The sequence below is a fragment of the Globicephala melas genome, chromosome 5, assembly GCF_963455315.2.
Source record: "Globicephala melas chromosome 5, mGloMel1.2, whole genome shotgun sequence".
Lineage (NCBI taxonomy): Eukaryota > Metazoa > Chordata > Mammalia > Artiodactyla > Delphinidae > Globicephala > Globicephala melas.
This window is the reverse complement of record NC_083318.1, coordinates 99,773,081-99,780,916: the sequence shown is the minus strand read 5'-3', so window position 1 is coordinate 99,780,916 and position 7,836 is coordinate 99,773,081. Positions and strand designations below refer to the sequence as shown.

Genomic DNA, 7,836 nt, shown 5'->3' with positions numbered 1-7,836 from the left:
GAATCATCAGAAAATCTATGAACAACAAATGCTGGAGAAAAGGGAACCCTCTTGCCCTTTTGGTGGGAATGTGAATTGATACAGCCACTATGGAGAACAGTATGGAGGTTCCTTAAAAAACTAAAAATAGAACTACCATACGACCCAGCAATCCCACTACTGGGCATATACCCAGAGAAAACCATAATTCCAAAAGACACATGCACCCCAATGTTCATTGCAGCACTATTTACAATAGCCAGGTCACAGAAGCAACCTAAACGCCCATCGACAGACAAATGGATAAAGTAGTTGTGGTACATATATACAATGAAATATTACTCAGCCATAAAAAGGAATGAAATAGGATCTTTTGTAGAGACGTGGATAGATCTAGAGACTGTAACACAGAGTGAAGTAAGTCAGAAAGAGAAAAACAAATATCATATATTAACGCATATATGTGGAATCTAGAAAAATGGTACAGATGACCCGTTTTGCAGGGCAGAAATAGAGACAGAGATGCAGAGAACAAACGTATGGACACCAAGGGAGGAAAGTGGCAGGGGTGGTGGGGGTGGTAGTGTGATGAATTGGGAGATTGTGATTGACATGTATACACTGATGTGTATAAAATGGATGACTAATAAGAAAAAAGTGAGAGTAAAAAGTTTTGCTAAAAATTAAAAAAAAAAGAAAATGTGGGTGTTAACTATTGTTATTCTTTACCTATTTATTATACAGGATCTGGGAGGACAAGCCTGGAGCTGTTGGCAGCCCCTGTACCACTATAGGGCACATGAAGTCTGAGAAGGAATGAAGTTGGCATGAAGCAGAGCAGAGCCAAGATCACTGGGCCCTGATCACAGGATTGGGCCTGGGTCCCGAAGCTGGTTGTACCCAGGATTTTTCAGACGTGAGGCAATAAATCCCTTTTTTTGCCTAATATTCTGTGACTGGAGTCAGAAATAGTCTTAAATGATACAACCGTCAAGCAGTATGCCAAGCTAGAAACTTGAGACCCATTTCAATTTTTCCCTCTCACTGTCCACATTCCACATAGCAAGTCTGCAGATTCTATCCAACACTTCCTCAACTTCTTTCCATTATGATTCCTTTTTCTCACATCCTTAACTCAAGGGAGGAAAAAAAAAAAAAGCAGTATTTGCTGAGTACCTATCACGTACTTATAGACTGCTAGGACATGTTCACTTTAAAAAAAAATAAATTTATTTATTATTTATGTATTATTATTTGTGGCTGCACTGGGTCTTTGTTGCTGCGAGTGGGCTTTCTCTAGTTGTGGCGAGCGGGGGCTACTCTTCACTGCGGTGCACGGGCTTCTCATTGCAGTGGCTTCTCTTGTTGCATGGGCTCTAGGCACATGGGCTTCAGTAATTGTGGCTTACGGGCTCTAGAGCGCAGGCTTAGTAGTTGTGGTGCACGGGCTTAGTTGCTCTGCGACATGTGGGATCTTCCCGGACCAGGGCCCATACCCATGTCCCCTGCATCGGCAGGTAGATTCTTAACCACTGCGCCACCAGGGAGGCCCCATGTTCACTTTTTAATTCTGACAGTAACTCTATGAGGAATTCGAAGCACAGAGATGGTGACTAGTCCAAGTTCACACAGTGAGCCAGTGGTGGTGATTCCCACTCCAGAGGCCACACTTGGCACCACTATGCCATACTGTCTTGATAAACATTTACTCAACGGCTAACCCCAGGAGCAACATCTACAGAACTCCACCCCAGGCAGTGCCCACATGACACAGGCCAGTGGCTACTTAGTCCTTTTTGAAAGCAGCAATGACCCTCTCTAAAGCAGTCTAGTCAATATCAGGAGTCACACACACCCAACCTGATCACTTTTCTCGGGGAATTGGTCATCAACCACTAAATCTACCCATTTGCAGCCCCAAACCTTGTGGAGCCTGTTTGCAAAGAAAAGAGCAACCATGCCACATGCCACATCTTTCAATCCTAAAAAGACAAACAAGGGACTTCCCTGGCAGTCCAGTGGTTAAGACTTTGTCTTCCAATGCAGGGGGTGCAGGTTTGATCCCTGGTCAGGGAGCTAAGATCCCACATGCCTCGTGGCCAAAGAACCAAAACATATAACAGAAGCAACATTGTAACAGATTCAATAAAGATGTTGAAAAAAAAAAAAAAAGACAAACAAATGGCAAACAAAAAAAGACAAACAAATGGTGATTTTCTCAGCTGGAATTCACACACACACACACACACACACACACACCAGTTCACCAGTCTCCTTAGAAATATAGTTCTTCATGGAGTCTTTCCTGAATAGTCATATAAAACTCTTTCTGCCACCGTTCCTGAGTTCCTCACATAGTCAATTAGAATGCTTATTGCTTCTCCTACAGCTGTCTCCTTTCAGTTCCTCAAATCTGCTGAGCTCACACTGGGACTTTTGCCTGAGACTGGGACACTCTTCCCACCTGTCTCCACAGAGCCAGCACCTGCTCTTCCTTGGATGTCTGCTTCAGGGAGGCCTCTCCTGCCCACCCTGCCTAAGGTAGGTCCTGCGTTCCCACCACCGCCTTATTCAGAACCTCAGTCCCTTGACGACTCTCTTCCCAACGCTTAGAACAACATGCTACTATTTTATTCACTTGTATGCTGACGTGGGGTTTGTTTGTGTTTGCATGTGTTTTCCTCATCTTTCTCCTTTATTAGAATGAAACCGAACAGGAATCTTGAGAGCAGGAAACCTGTTTGTTGCTGTTGTATCCCTAGTATCTCACATAGGCCTGATGTATAGCAAGTACTCTGTCTCTGTCTCTGTCTCTCTCTCTGTCTCTGTCTCTCTGTCTCTCTCTGTGTCTCTCTCTCTGTCTCTCTCTCTCTCTCTCTCTATATATATATATATGTGTGTGTTTGTTGAGTGAACGAATAAAACAACCAGAGATTAGACCATAGCACCTGGGGGGTCTGATTTCACTCCAATCACAGATGACCTGGTGTGCCCCTTTTAAAACACTTGATTGGTATAAATGGGCAGAATGGGTAAAGTCCCCAAACCCTGGATGCTTCTCCTTTTGATAGAATTCCACTGATCCCCAAATGATTCTTTTCCTATTCTTATGTAGCTTGCTTAGACCATAATGCTATAAAGACATTTTAGTGTGATACCACCAGTCCCTGAATTTCTCTCATGCCTCTGTCTGGCTTGGCCTCAGCTGTAAAGTCATGTTAATGACAGAGGCCTCCACCTGTCTTTCAAAGGGCTCGGCGTCCAGCTGGGGAATGAGGCAGGTGAGATACCCTACTGTGGGGGAGAGGGGTACCCAGCAGGCTCTGGAAGAACCTAAAAAACAGAGTCTTGTCCTGAGGAAGAGCAGGGGTGACAGGGGAGGGGAAACACGACTCTACTGCGTATCCTCTGTGTATCTGGGTTCTCCCATATTATCTCGTTTAATCCTCACCATGGTCCTGTGATGTGGATGTTTTCACCACCATTTTATAGTTGAGAGTTGTAGTGGAAAAATATGGGCTTTTATGTCAGATTAGCCTGGATTCACATTTCCCCCTTCCCAAATTAGCTGCTGTAGGGCCCTGGGGCAAGCTACTTAACTTCTCTGGGCTCAGTTTCTTTATTTCTATTATAAGGCTAGTAACAATTACAGTTGCTATGAATATCTTATGATGAAGATACATGACACATTCGTTGAAGTGATTTTGTGCTCAGCACATACTAGATACTCAATACATCATAACCTTTTTTATTAAGAGAGTTGCCCAAGAGTCCCATAATAAGTGGCCTGGAACTTGATGACCTCTTGCTTTGTAGGATCCTAAGGATATTTTCTCTAAGGCCATTTGGTTTGTCTCATTTCCCAGGTCATGAGCTCTTCCAGGACAGGGATGGTATCACCTCTTTACCTCTTTTTTGGTTTAGTGGCCTATATATGCAGTGGTTATAACTCACACTCCAGTCTCCTGCAGTAAGATAGCATGGATTATGCTGATAATTAGGTTTTCTACTCAGTGGTATGTGTGAATATTAATAGACTAGGCAAATGGTCCTCTGAAATAAGTGAGCACCCAGGTCCCCCTGTCCCCCTTATCCTCCACCTCAAAGAACAACTCCCTCTGTACACACATCTAACCAAGGAGAACATAAAACAGTTTCAGTGATGTGACTCATTCGTGTTTTATGCACAAACATCGTGAAAGAAAATAAAACTTACCAGAGTCACACCAGGAAGGATGAAGGACATTTTAACCTCTGATAAACTAACAAATTTCTAGTCAGCAACCTGGAAACATTTGAGGTTTTTATATACAGTATTGTATATCTATGTACCTACCTTCTGATTCATGAAGTGATTCACTCCCCCTCCCATCCCTATGCCCAATCACTAAGAACTGCCCATTCCTGTTATGATTTTCTGTTCAAGCCACACTTTTGCTTTCCATCGCTGCTCAGGCCCTCTGCATCCTTCTCTCTCTACAAAATTGTCCCTGCAGTGGTCTCCCTGATGACAGTCTTGTCTTCTAGAATCTAGGCTCCACACTGGCACCAGACAGGCGGCTCCAAAATGCCACGGACCATGTCCCACTCTGCCCCCTTAACCTTCAATATCTTCCCTTGTCTCCCCTCTGCCATACAGCACTTTAGCTTAGAATACAAGTCTCAACAACCTGACAAGAAGGAACATCGAGGGGCTTCCCTGGTGGCACAGTGGTTAAGAATCCACCTGCTAATGCAGGGGACACGGGTTAGAGCCCTGGTCCGGAAAGATCCCACATGCCGCGGAGCAACTAAGTCCGTGTGCCACAACTACTGAGCCTGCGCTCTAGAGCCCGCGAGCCACAACTACTGAGCCTGTGCTCTAGAGCTTGCGAGCCATAACTACTGAAGCCCACGTGCCTAGAGCCCATGCTCAGCAACAAGAGAAGCCACCGCAATGAAGCCCGCGCACCACTCGCTGCAACTAGAGAAAACCCGCGCAAAGCAACGAAGACCCAGTGCAACCAAAAATAAATAAATTGTTTTTTAAAAATTAAGAAATGCTTTAAAAAAAAAAGAAGGAAGATTAATTATGTCTTTAGCACTTTTTGAGTCTTAAGATCAGCTGCCCAATGCTTACTTTTAAACGTGTTTCAAGACCCTTAAGTGCCTTAGGAAGTAGATGAATTATAGAAATCCTAAATAAATAAACAAGCCTTGGACCCTCATAAAATGTGTTGTTGCCCAATCATAAATAAATCTTGCTCTCTAAGGGGGCGGTGTTGTCAGGCAAATGTCACATAAAATAAACGGAATAAGGTAAAAATGGAGTGTCCGCTTTCTGAAAGGGAGAAACAGTGACCCACACCAGGCAGTAAAGGCAGCCAGGTCATATTTCTTTCCTCCAATCCCACCTCCTAACTTTCCACACCCGAACCCCGCCCTTGCTGATTACAGCCCCAGCTGCAGCAACAAAACGATGTTCCCAGAGGCTTCTCCTGGCTGGTCTGAGCTGCTGTCCTCTGCAGTTACCTTGCGTGTGGTAAGTATTTTTGCAATAATTTCAGTGCTGCAAACCTCTTGTCTTTCTCTTTCATCCTCTTTCAAAACAAAAAAAAATTATTCTAAAAGTAACGAATTCCGGAGCCAGTAAAACGTTACCACGTAACTAACACAAGGCAGAATTGAATAATAGGTATTAATCATTTGTTTTGGTGAATTTTTGTTAAAACCCACGTCTGCAACATGTAATTGTCTTTTAAATTAAATTTGACAGTGGTGATTCATAAGAGCCTGTGTATATCATGACAGTTTCTTAAAAATGAAGGTACATTTTTTAAGAGAAAAAAATGTTCTTAGACATTGAAAGAAGAAATTATCGTATCATCATTAAGACTGGTGTCTTAATATTCTGTTTAAGCAGAATATTCTAAAATTCCTTCTAGAAACTTGTTTCATTTGTAGCTGGTTTCAAGATTTGCTGTTGGAATTACTTTTGCTAGTGTGGGGCAGGGGGACACGACGTCTGCTTCAGTCATTTTGAGGTTTATTATTTTATTGTCCGAAGTTAATTCTAAATGGCTCTGTTTTTATATAACAAAAACAATTTTTTGAGATCATCACAATCTGGCCACTTGTTGCCTGTCCTGATTTGTATTGTTGTTATTATGGGCACTATTACCAAGGCACATCTCAGTATTTTCACTGTTGAGGGAATGATTAGCTTTTCTCACTTGTTTGATTTAAAGAAAGGAGAAAAAGAAGGTTTTTTTCTCCCTCTTACTTCCAGGTCCCTAAGGCAAACACATTTCTTAAAGATGGTGGATAAAGGGCATGTGCAGTTTGGGAGGTGTTATTTCTGACATCTAGATAGATGTACAGTCTAGAGATTGTTTTTGCGGTACGCAGGCCTCTCACTGTTGTGGCCTGTCCCGTTGCGGAGCACAGGCTCCGGACGCGCAGGCTCAGCGGCCATGGCTCACGGGCCCAGCCATTCCGCAGCATGTGGGATCTTCCCGGACCGGGGCACGAGCCCGTGTCCCCTGCATCGGCAGGCGGACTCTCAACCACTGCGCCACCAGGGAAGCCCCAGTCTAGAGATTTTGAAATTGTGTGTATGGGACATAACAGTTTCTGTATTCATACATTTGTTCATTCATTTATTTTTTTTAAACATTCATTATTGAACCTTTACTCTGCTCCAGGCACTGTGTTAGGATAAAAAGATGAGTGGCTAGGACCCGTTGTGCTCAGACTCCAATAGAGGTGTGGGACCTGAAAACAACTGACCTTAAAATATAACCAGAACCAGACAGGCATCTTGAGAGGCCTTAAATACACTGAAAATGTGTGGTGTGCTACCCATCCACACCCCTCCATATGTAAAGAAGTCTGATGTGATTGTGATTATTTCCCTCAAAGTTTTCACTATTTTATTTCATTTTATTGCCCCAACTTTATTGGTGGCTTAAGGATGTGCTTAGTTTACCTCTTGCAAAGCAATTAACCCTAAGAACAACCCCAATGCACTTGAATGCATTAGCAAAATGCAGAGGAATCCAGGAGGACTGAGCAAGCACCATTGGTTAGCCATCAGTTTTATTGAGAAATTAGCACTTAATACTACTTTCAAACTCATTTGGGTTTTATGAGGATGGGCGGGGGAGGGGGGATGAAAATGGAGAAAAATGTGTGTGCTTTTAATGGCTGCCCCTGTTAGCGCATAGATCATGCTCCGGAAAAATACATCTGGAGGCTTTTGGGAGAAAAACATATTTTATAATTGAGTGCTTGTATAGGCTGCTGCTTTTTTCCTGAATTAAATTTAAGCGTTTCATGGCCACCAGGTAATTGTATTTTTACTGAAGTTTTGAGATCCATTTATACTGACTAGAGCACTCACAAATGGTTTTGTTATCTTCTTAGAAAGTATTGGATGGGACTAGCTCAAGTTACAGATTACAGACACCACCCAAATTCACCATTCTGTAACTTCTGACCTTTGATTTTATGGCAAATGGCCAGCACTCTCTTAACCCTCTTTACTTCCATCACCAGTACAAGTTGTTGGCATTGGGTGGGATGGGGGGCTCTTCCTCCCCATCCCTCGCAAATAGTACAAAATCTAAAATTATTTAACAAAGTTGACTGTTTACCAAAAAAGTTTTCTAAAAAAATCAACTAAGTCCCTTCAAGATGTTTGTGCTGAAGTGGATGCAGCTATTAGCTGTCTTTTACCAGGTAAGTGATCTTCAACCCACATGATTCAAAGGACAGATGATTTCAATTCAAAACTGAGTTGCAGCAAGATGTAAAATACAGTCCTGTACATCATAGGTCTTCTAGGTTTGGTTTTTGTTTTTGTTTTTTTTGCAGTAC

The 7,836-nt window shown here is 42.8% G+C and overlaps 1 protein-coding gene across 1 annotated transcript in view; it reads left to right on the top strand.

The window, feature by feature from the left end:
* The first annotated feature begins 2,442 nt into the window (after positions 1-2,442).
* The window catches only part of LOC115864429 (placenta-specific gene 8 protein-like), a 28,333-nt gene continuing 22,939 nt past the window's right edge, over positions 2,443-7,836 (top strand). The window contains exons 1-2 of the mRNA XM_030878101.3: positions 2,443-2,520; positions 5,416-5,500. The gene's annotated coding sequence lies outside the window, so the exon portion shown is untranslated. The remainder of the gene's footprint in view (positions 2,521-5,415; positions 5,501-7,836) is intronic.